Below are 10,339 nucleotides of genomic sequence, written 5' to 3'. Positions count from 1 at the left end.
CAAACATGGCTTCATTGCTTAGGTATTAACGTAAAATGAAAAGGTAAACTCGATACTAAACGTTTTGCTTCGAGTCTCGGTGGGGGCGCAGGAGTGTTTAAAGCGTTTTAAATCATTACTATATATTGAGTCCTATATAATATCTAGGATATATGCATTAATCAAAACATATTTAAGCGGATTTTACAACCGGGTTAGCAGGGCGGCTTGCTAGTATATATATATATATATATATATAGATATATATATATATGTGTGTGTGTGTGTGTGTCATCCACATACAGTACGGCTTCGCTGTTTCACAGCTCATCAGTGCGTATAGTATTAAAAAATAATTACTGTCAGGGGGGTGGATAACTTTGTTTTTAGTAGTGCTCTGGAAACTTATTACTGTTCTGAGTTTTTTTCATATATATATACATATACTAGCAGGCCGCCCTGCATAACCCGGTTGACATATATATATATAAATTTTTAAACTAAACTTTTTAGAAATGTTAAAAACAAATATACACAACATAAAATATGTCCAAGTTTTGATTAAAATCTTTCCACCTTACTTTTAGAGTTTATAAAAGCACACTTTTAAAATTGATAAATTTCAAATTAAATCATGTACCTTATTTATGTTAATAAACACATTTTATTTAACCACGCAAAAACATGATTTTCTAACTTGTATCGTATTTTTTAAATAATTTATTTTACTTATATTTTAGTTTGAATTAAAAATAATGAACATGCTTTGCATTCTTGTAACAAGTTAAAATTATGTTTTTGTTTCAATATTCCGCTTTGGTGAACAAATAAAGTTTTTCGTAATAAATATATTTAAACCCCGATTTAAAACCAGATTTAAAACATGAACAATTAAAACAGTAAAACATACAACTAATTAAACACTACACAAGTACTACCATATTATTGCACGCTACTGCTACACCTAGAGAGATGAGCACTATTTTAGCATGTATTATTTACCGAGTATTTATTGCGAGGAAGTTTGTTTTTGATTGATAGGGGGTCATAAAGCCGTACTTAAACAGCGTGCATAACATCTTAGTTAAAACTTATTTCTTTCATTATCCTGAAATTTATTGTTTTTTTGTTTGAAATAAAAGATCTATTTGCTACGTTCCAGCAAAATATTATGAATGAACCAAAAACAATTTCATGAGAATGAATAAAACTCAAGAGGCATTAATTAAAAAGGGCTCATCAGCATTACTAAAAAGCAAATTACTAAGCCCCTTTCCCCCGAAAATAAAATACCTTTTTTAAGTGAACAATGAAAAAACTCAGAACAGTAATAAGGTTTCCAGAGCACTACTAAAAACAAAGTTATCCACCCCCCACTGACAGTAATTATTTTTTTAAGTAACCGGTTGAAATAAGACTCGGGAGTGTTCTAAAGCCCTACTGGCAGCATCAATTAAAATTACCGAAGAACTGCAGTACACTACTAAATTACTTATAAGTACCTTATTTCTTATCTTCTCTTCTCTTCTCTTCTCTATATAAATAAAATGAACTCATTTTTTCCCGTCTGATTTTGACATTAATAGGATTAAAAATCAAGATATTTCATGCAAATATAATATGCACAAACGGCAGAACAATATCTGAGGTGTGTTATAGGCTTATTATTTCTCAAATTCCTGGATAATCTTAGATTTCTATACTTTTTCTGCTGAGAAGTCACGACCTAAATCGGTTAAGATCAATGGAAGTGGTAAAATATTTTCTCTCTAATAAATTCCTCCTCCCCTGCCACCACTTAACACCGTTTGGGAATCGTTCACAAGGAACAGTTGAGAAGAGAACACCGGTTTGGCTTCGTAGTTCTTTCATGTGAAGTTATTTAAAATCACTAAACTAAGCTGCAGTGCTCTGTGGCGTAGTGGTTAGCGTGCTGGACAATTCACATTATATTTTCACGTTCGCGCCGACCTATCGTAGTCTTTTTTTTTTTTTTTCCTAAACAACTGGAATAGACTTTTCTTGGTGGCCGAACTGTTAACGTTGCAGATGTTTTTTTTGTTGTTTTTTTTCACACTTTATTTTCCTACTTTTACTCATGACTCCGGGTTTGATCCTTCCTACTTACCTACCATAACATTTTTTTAAATCCCCCCCTCGTCCCGGAAACAAACACTCGGGTAACGCCGGTACCCCCGCTAGTTTAAAAATAAAACAACCTTTCGACGGATAAGGTTTTGTTTTATTTCATGTAGAAAGAATTTTGTCCATGTGCCTTATTTTCTTATTTAAAAGTAACTTATCTTTCTTTTGGTCCATTTTATAATGTTTAAGAAAAACAATTTAAAATAAATTAAAACACAAAAAGCTTATTCATGTAAGTAGAAAAGTAATTTATTCTGCCTAAGACACGAAAGTACTTAATGTTTTCACCTGAAATGTGTTGATTAAACAAATACCAATTGCAGGAAGAAGGCCCAAGAGCACAAATTAAACCAAGTTTCTATCCAAGTTATTAGTATTAATATATACTTAAATAATGTGGCAAACGAACATCATATTAAACATTTTTAATAAGTACTGTAAATATTTTTTCGCTATTGGTAAATACGTGTCCTACTGTCTTTCTCTCTCGTCATATGCATACACAAACAATTTAGTAATTAAGAGTATCTTTTTTGCATTTTCTATACGTATCTTACTCTATCTTTTCATCTGGATTTCTTCTACTCCAAATTACGCAGACATCTATTTGTATGCAGTGTCTTAAAAATCCCCAAAATATCTTGAAATTTCAAAATAAACTTCTATAACTTATTAAGAGACAAACTTTAAATCGTCTAAAGAACAAAACGGTGTAGAATGAAATAAAGAACATTCTGTATGTGTTTCATTAGCAGATTCAGTATATAATGACAAAATGGAGATAAATATCAAAAACATCGAAAAACAGAAATGTATGACTTAGCAAACGGTGTCCTCGCAAGCGAAAACGCCTGTTAGTTAGATAGAACCAAGTTATAGAAAACAATTAAATTATGTCATATATATATATATATATATATATATATATATATATATATATATATATATATATATACTCGCATGGGTACCCGGCGTTGCCTGGGTTAACACGAAGTTCCGTTTTGAACACACCTGTTATACTAATCATTTTCATCATGGGTACATGGAAACCCACAACAATATCAAAAATAAAAGAACGGATAAAAACATGTAAATGTGATCGCTCCCCCCCCCCCAAAAAAAAAAAAATAAAAATAAGTGTGCGATACTGTCTCCACCAGGTATTTCGACAAAAGGAATGCAAAGACAAGACACTATTCTCCGGATATTGATCACTGGAATGAAAACCTCCCCAATAAAAAGAATAATTAAAAGGAAATCATTACAACTTTTGTTTAAAAAAAAAACAAAACAAAAACACAGCTAATGCCCGTGCGATCGAAAAAAAAAATAGCGAAGTAGGCAGGCTCGAACCGGGAACGCGAATGAAGGGAAAAAGTTAACTTGGGAACTGTTTTCATTACTGTCCTAAGAAAACTCACGATTTTGTGAACCTAGAAAAATAACGTTTTTATATATTAACGCGTGCGTTTGTTATTTTTATAAGGCCACTTGGCTTTTTTTTTTATAAATAAAAGGAAATTTTGGATTTACTTTTTCCTGGAAGGGCTTTTTCGATTTGTTATTTTTTTAGGGGGCGCCTTTTTGTTTTTAAAAGTGTGTGCTTCGAATTCAAACTTGAGTTTGGATTCGAAGCAGTCAAAGATTCTGTAGCAATTCTTTACGACGTGGCCCAGAAAAACATGTAAATGTAATTAATTCCAAAAACAAATTAGATTTTCCATCATTTTATAATTCTAATGATTTTGTCATATTTCGAGATTTGTTTTATGAAATTTTTGGGTGAAAGTACAGAATGGTCTCATAAAAATTACATTTATCGTTATTTAACGTTTCAAATTTAATTCCCCCCACCACCAAAAATAAATTGTATTTATTATGTTTTGCCCCCCCCCCTCCCAATCTGGAATAATGTCAGGGGACATGTCTCGTTGAACGCTTAGTTGTTAAATTCATATAGAAAAGTAATCCCCCATCCTCAAATGGGAATTATTTTCAAAATTTCTTCCTTCATGTTATTTATAAAGGCTGTTTAGACCAAAAAACAAAGAACAATTTTTTAGAGGTTAAACGATGCTGGGCCACGTCGCAAAAAATACATTTTTTTATAAAAAAAAAAAGTTATGTTTGTAATCGATGAGTTTAACGTGAAAAAAGAAAAAAGTGTAAATTGTGGAATTTAGAGGGCGAGTAGATGTTTTTTAGGTGTTAAACAACTCTGGTCATATCGTAAAATTTATTGACCTCTGTATAGCCGTTTAAAGAATGATAAACTAAACAAATGAAATGCTTCAGCTTTTTCGTAAGTAGTTTTTGTTTGAATATTTAAACAATAAAAAAGCCAAACATTTTCCTATCTACACGGAATTATTTTTCCAGCTATTGCTTTTTATATTTAGAAGTTTCTAGAGGCAAATAACTCTTTAAGAGTTTTTGAAAAGTCGATGTTGAAAATAATAATTCCAAATAAATTAAATACATAATATTGTGGTTTAAATTTTATTAAATGATTTTAAATAGAATACATAAAAAGTTCTCTTGGTAAAAACATTAAGATACCGCTATTTAGTAAATTCGATTCTTCTTAAAGTAATATGCAAATGAGATGATCCCTGACTTGTATATTTTGCAATAATCATACTTTATATAGATATATATGAAAGATTAAACTAAGATGTTTTGTAGATATTAATCAAATTGTGAACAAACAAACAAACCGACAGGAATATGAACTTATATGTGTGTGTGGGGGGGTAGAGCATTGTTATTAGCAAACTGACTGCCATTAGTGAGAATATGCGTTTGATAAAAACGGAACAGAGCACTATTGGAAAGCTGAAATTGTTTCGATAAAGAGTAAGGGTTCCCTTACGCGGTAGGGTAAATTTTCAAATTGAAAGAAGCTCAGACAATCAAAAATAAACCTGGGCTTCATCTCACTTTGAATAGCTTACATATCTTGTTATCTATGTAATAATTCAGATTTACAGTTCATTTTCAATTGCAACTATATTTATTACAGAAGCTTCAAGGTTCAGTCATAAATTCCAACCAGAATTTGATTTTATCACATTTCAATGATAAGCGGGGACACTTTGATAATCACCTGGAATGCGATATTAGATGATGAATTGGATTTGACGTTTATTGAACAATACCGCATATTAATATGATGCTTGTCAATATACTTCTAGAATATCCGTAAACTGAAAACGATCAAAGAAGGAATAACCCATAGTTAGTGACAGTTCTGCATGCCATATCTTACTTTGCTTATAGAAAAGATATAAAAACAAACTTTGATGATCATTTATAATTTTAACTTCCGGACAAGTTAGCAGTAGGTTGATGTCTATTTTTACTACATAAACTTAAACCGCAGAAAGGTTTATGCATTTTATGAACGTTTGTGAATATATTGAAATTTGGTGGGGTTTTACTTTATATCTTGACCAATCATTTCCATACTTAACAGTAAAAGTAAGGCGATTTGTTGAAACAGACAAAAAGAAATTACATTTGCAGGCCACACCAATGAAATAGGAGCCTTTCCATATACGGATCTTTGTATGAAATGATTTTCCTTTCAAGCACACTGTCGTTGTTCATTTTCTCGAAAGGAAATAAAACAGAACTGTTAATCTCAGTGGAAGCATTCAAGCGTGCATTCTAAACGACTGTTTATTGTAATGTTTAGCAAGTCAACTTAGTCAAATTAAGATAAAAAGCTGCACGTCAACCCTTGAGAGTTGGTCGCCCCACTTCTATCTAGACAGGTTGATTGATACCCTCTCTTAGGTGGTTGCAGGATGAGATCATAGTGAAACACTACTCCGGAATTGTTTAATTGCATAGAAAAATCCAATACGACAGGAAACTGTCGGGATAGGCAGATGAAAACTGACGTTATTTTTAAGATTACATTTCCCTAAAATTCCGTTGGTCATGAAATCAAATCTACCTCTATGAACCGTTTGAAGTACAGCCAAAATAAATATTTTCAGTAAAGGAAACGTGAGAGCGATATAAGGCAAGACAAAATGTTACAATGGTAGCAAGAATATTGGTTTTTGTTTTACGGCATACCAACCCTTTTTGTGTTATTTAATGCCGAATCCAGTGATTTTCAAGAACAATTTTTTAATGGAATATATTTGTTGTTTTCACGTCGGTTTCTATTTAACCGATAGTTGGGACCCTAACAGGTACTACCACCCCGGGTCAGAGTGCACCTGGGAGCAATGGCAATTAAGGGATAGCTCCATACTCCCCAAAGCCCGCAAGCTGGGGCCTCAGCATCGGATATAGTTTAAGGTCATATCCAGGACCTGATAGCAAGAAGAGACAAAAATAAAAAAAGCCAAAGAAAGGAAACAAAGAGCTAAATTTTAAAAAGATTCTTCCTTACTTAAATTACTTTTCTGAATTACAAAAATAGTGGAATTTTGCCGAATAGCAGATAACTCGCATCTATGCTAATTGCCATTAAGAAGTTAATTCCCCTCACTATTTCACCTTGTCAGGGGTTTGCAAATCGTATTGGGGAAAGTAAAATTTAGATTGACTTTAATACTGATGTCTGATATTCCTTAAAATTGTCAGCCAGCCAGGTAGTAACCTAGTTAAATGTTGCTTACCTTTGGGTATCCGAAAATGATACGTAACTTAACCTTACACAACCAGAATACGATAATTTAACATTTGCCATTTAAATGAATAGATGTTCCATTGAATACAAGCTTTATCTTTGCAAACAGTCTTATTTTATGGGTTGAATCTTAAGATAAAGATAGTAAAAAATTGTTTAAACATTGAGAAATTAAATTTTAGTTAAATGTCACAAAATTTTAATTAAGAGAAAAACAAGAATATGCATAAAACATTACTGACCATATTCATAAAAATAGTTGATATTTATTTATAACGATATACATTTACTACATAAAATACATACTGATACATTTGCACCGTTGGGATTGTGTTATGTTTGGAAAAAAACAATTCGAGCATGGTGGGTCTCACTCCACGAGTGAATAAATCTGGAAAGAGAATTTTGAGAGTAACTAATATGGAGAAGAGGACTGCTATGTCAAGGAAAGTGAATGCACTAAAGGTGAAACATACCTTGTGCGATGCATGTTATGCAAAGAGACTTTTCTTTGTTGCACATTGCCATAATTCGTTGAATTTATGTTTAGATTGTGATGAATCGACAAAAGAAAAACCTTGGACAGAATGCTGTAAGTTTGTCGTTGAAGGCTTTAACATTGTGCATATCGATCTTGATGAAGCTGTATGTTGGCAGTGTTGACTGCAACAAGCCACGTTACGTCTGTGATTTATGCGGAAAATTGATTTGAGAGATTCTGATTATAACTAGGTGGGGGGGGGCAACCAAAGTTATTCTGAAAAATCCGTTCTAGCAAAAAATTACTTTCACTATGACTAAAGTTTGTACAAAATTTCTAAAACGTCAAAATCGTGGTTATCTTCTTCTTTCTATATAAATAAAATGAACTCATTTTTTCCCGTCTGATTTTGACATTAATAGGATTAAAAATCAAGATATTTCATGCAAATATAATATGCACAAACGGCAGGACAATATCTGAGGTGTGTTATAGGCTTATTATTTCTCAAATTCCTCGATAATCTTAGATTTCTATACTTTTTCTGCTGAGAAGTCACGGCCTAAATCGGTTAAGATCAATGGAAGTGGTAAAATATTTTCTCTCTAATAAATTCCTCCTCCCCCTGCCACCACTTAACACCGTTTGGGGATCGTTCACAAGGAACAGTTGAGAAGAGAACACCGGTTTGGCTTCGTAGTTCTTTCATGTGAAGTTATTTAAAATCACTAAACTAAGCTGCAGTGCTCTGTGGCGTAGTGGTTAGCGTGCTGGACAATTCACATTATATTTTCACGTTCGCGCCGACCTACCGTAGTCGTTTTTTTTTTTTTCCTAAACAACTGGAATGGACTTTTCTTGGTGGCCGAACTGTTAACGTTGCAGATGTTTTTTTTTTTTTTTCACACTTTATTTTCCTACTTTTACTCATGACTCCGGGTTTGATCCTTCCTACTTACCTACCATAACATTTTTTAAAACTCCCCCCCGTCCCGGAAACAAACACTCGGGCAACGCCGGGTACCCCCGCTAGTTAAAAAAAAGTGCGAACAAACGAACGGGAATTAATTACTCTGTCCAATCCCTCCTCGTCGAAGGGACGAAAAATGATATACTTCTAATTAATTTTACAATTAACTTACCAAGTGAAGGATTGCTTTGTAAGTCTCTTTCTCTCGCCTTAACTATAACTTCAGTTGTGTTGCTGATTCCCGATTATCTTATTTTATATGGAATTTGTGATATTTTTCTTCGACCCATATCTTTCTGTTTATTAACAATAAAAAATAAAGATAGGATTGAACAATGATTTTAGAGAAATCCATTATATAACTAAAAACAACACAAGCGGTCATAATATTTAACACGATTAATGAACATTAGCAGATAAAGCGAGGGGAAAAAGACAAATATGGATTGTATCGTTTTGATTTTGAAATTTAACCGGCTTTACAAATCTTTACGTATGCAAAGAATCCAACTGGCTTTTACTGGGTGACCCAACAGGTCGCATTTTCTGTTCACGTATTAATATAGATTTCAAGACCGGTGAGCTATTCTCTTCCTAAGCTCCACCATAACCAGGAGATATTTAATTCCCCACTCTATTCGGCCTGAGCTTTTCTCCCCGGCTCCCCAAATCAACAGATTAGACCATTCTTGTAATAACTTAGCCCCTGTTGATTGCGGCGTAATGCTGATCTCTTGCAATTCCAGGAGGTTCACTCTCCCAAGCTTTGCCTTCTCCATTTAAGAAAAGGGGTAAGTTTATTGCTAATCACCTGAGGCGCCCTTATCGGGGAATGCCGACGGAGCTGTGCTGAAACTTTTTGTATGTCGGGGGCACTAACTTGTCAATCGCATTTTCTGGTCTTTGTGTTACAGTTCTTGCAATGGGAGAGAAGTAAATACCCCCAGTATTAAGATAGCATAAAACTGCTCAGATATTTTCTGTTCTAGTATTAGTATAGACTTCAAGACCGGCGAGCTACTCCCTTCCTGGCCAACTCCACTATAATCAGGAGATATTTTAATTCCCCGCTCCATCAGTGTTAAGATAGCATAAAACTGTTCAGACAGCTTTGTGATCCTCGCTTTTTACTGTGTCACCAGGTTGGCTATCATCCACTTAGCAACGAATCGCCTGACAAAAGACCGCGAAAATGAATGATAAATTCGTAAACAAATTTCTGCCAAGACGGACTTTTATTTTTGTTTTAGCTCTTTGAATAACACTTGCTCTAATTTTAGCGCTGCCACTTATATTCCTTAATCTAAAAAGTTAAAAATGCTTCAATGTGAAAAGGTCAACTACACTTAAAAGGATTTCTTCGAGAAATAATCGCATCGGCCTTTGTTGTCTGACAACCATTGTCAGCACTAGAAAATATCGCACTTAGTTAATAGGAGGATGAAAGTTCGAATCATTCATGAGGATATATATTTATTTCTTCATAAAATATTGAAATGCGTTGCATTTTTAAGATCAAAGAATCCATGTCTAATTTATAAGAATGCAGCATTGCCTTACTGTATTACAGACTTTCGGTCAGTTATATGTTAAAAAACAACTCGATACTAAATTTGGCATGAAGCAACTTTGACATGTTGAATGTTAATGAGTTAGGAGTAAAAATGTTAATGATGCTACTTATATTAATACTAGCCTGGGTGCCCGGAGTTGCCAGGATGTTTGGAGGTATGTCTTGAGCAAAAAAAAAAAAAAAAAGTGGTAGTAGGCAGGCAGGCTCGAACTCATACCACGAAGGAGGCAAAGAACGTGAAAAAAATAACGTGACGTCTTCGCTATTGCGCCCATCGCCAAATAGGAAATGGCGAATGTTTAAATTAAGGCTGGGGAATCGAAAAGAGGGGATGACTTTCGAAAATATCGGCGAAAAAAAGCGACTCTCCTTGTAGAAAAGTGCCCAGTTGAGGATTAAATAATTAATGTTTTTAGCCAATTGTTCAATATTTGTCGTCTGAAGAGTCGTTTCAAACGATACCGATCTCTTGAAAATCCGTCGTCTCGGTCGAAAGTTTTAGGCAGACACACATACATACATGCATACATTTAATCAGACAGG

At 33.7% G+C, this 10,339-nt stretch overlaps 1 protein-coding gene across 2 annotated transcripts in view; it reads right to left on the bottom strand.

Moving 5' to 3' along the window:
* The window catches only part of LOC145258239 (cubilin-like), a 1,360,229-nt gene that overhangs the window by 665,418 nt on the left and 684,472 nt on the right, over positions 1-10,339 (bottom strand). The gene's annotated exons all lie outside the window — the stretch shown is intronic.

Source organism: Euprymna scolopes, chromosome 3 (assembly GCF_053919585.1).
Source record: "Euprymna scolopes isolate OS-2025 chromosome 3, ASM5391958v1, whole genome shotgun sequence".
NCBI lineage: Eukaryota > Metazoa > Mollusca > Cephalopoda > Sepiida > Sepiolidae > Euprymna > Euprymna scolopes.
This window is presented reverse-complemented; position numbering and strand designations above follow the sequence as displayed.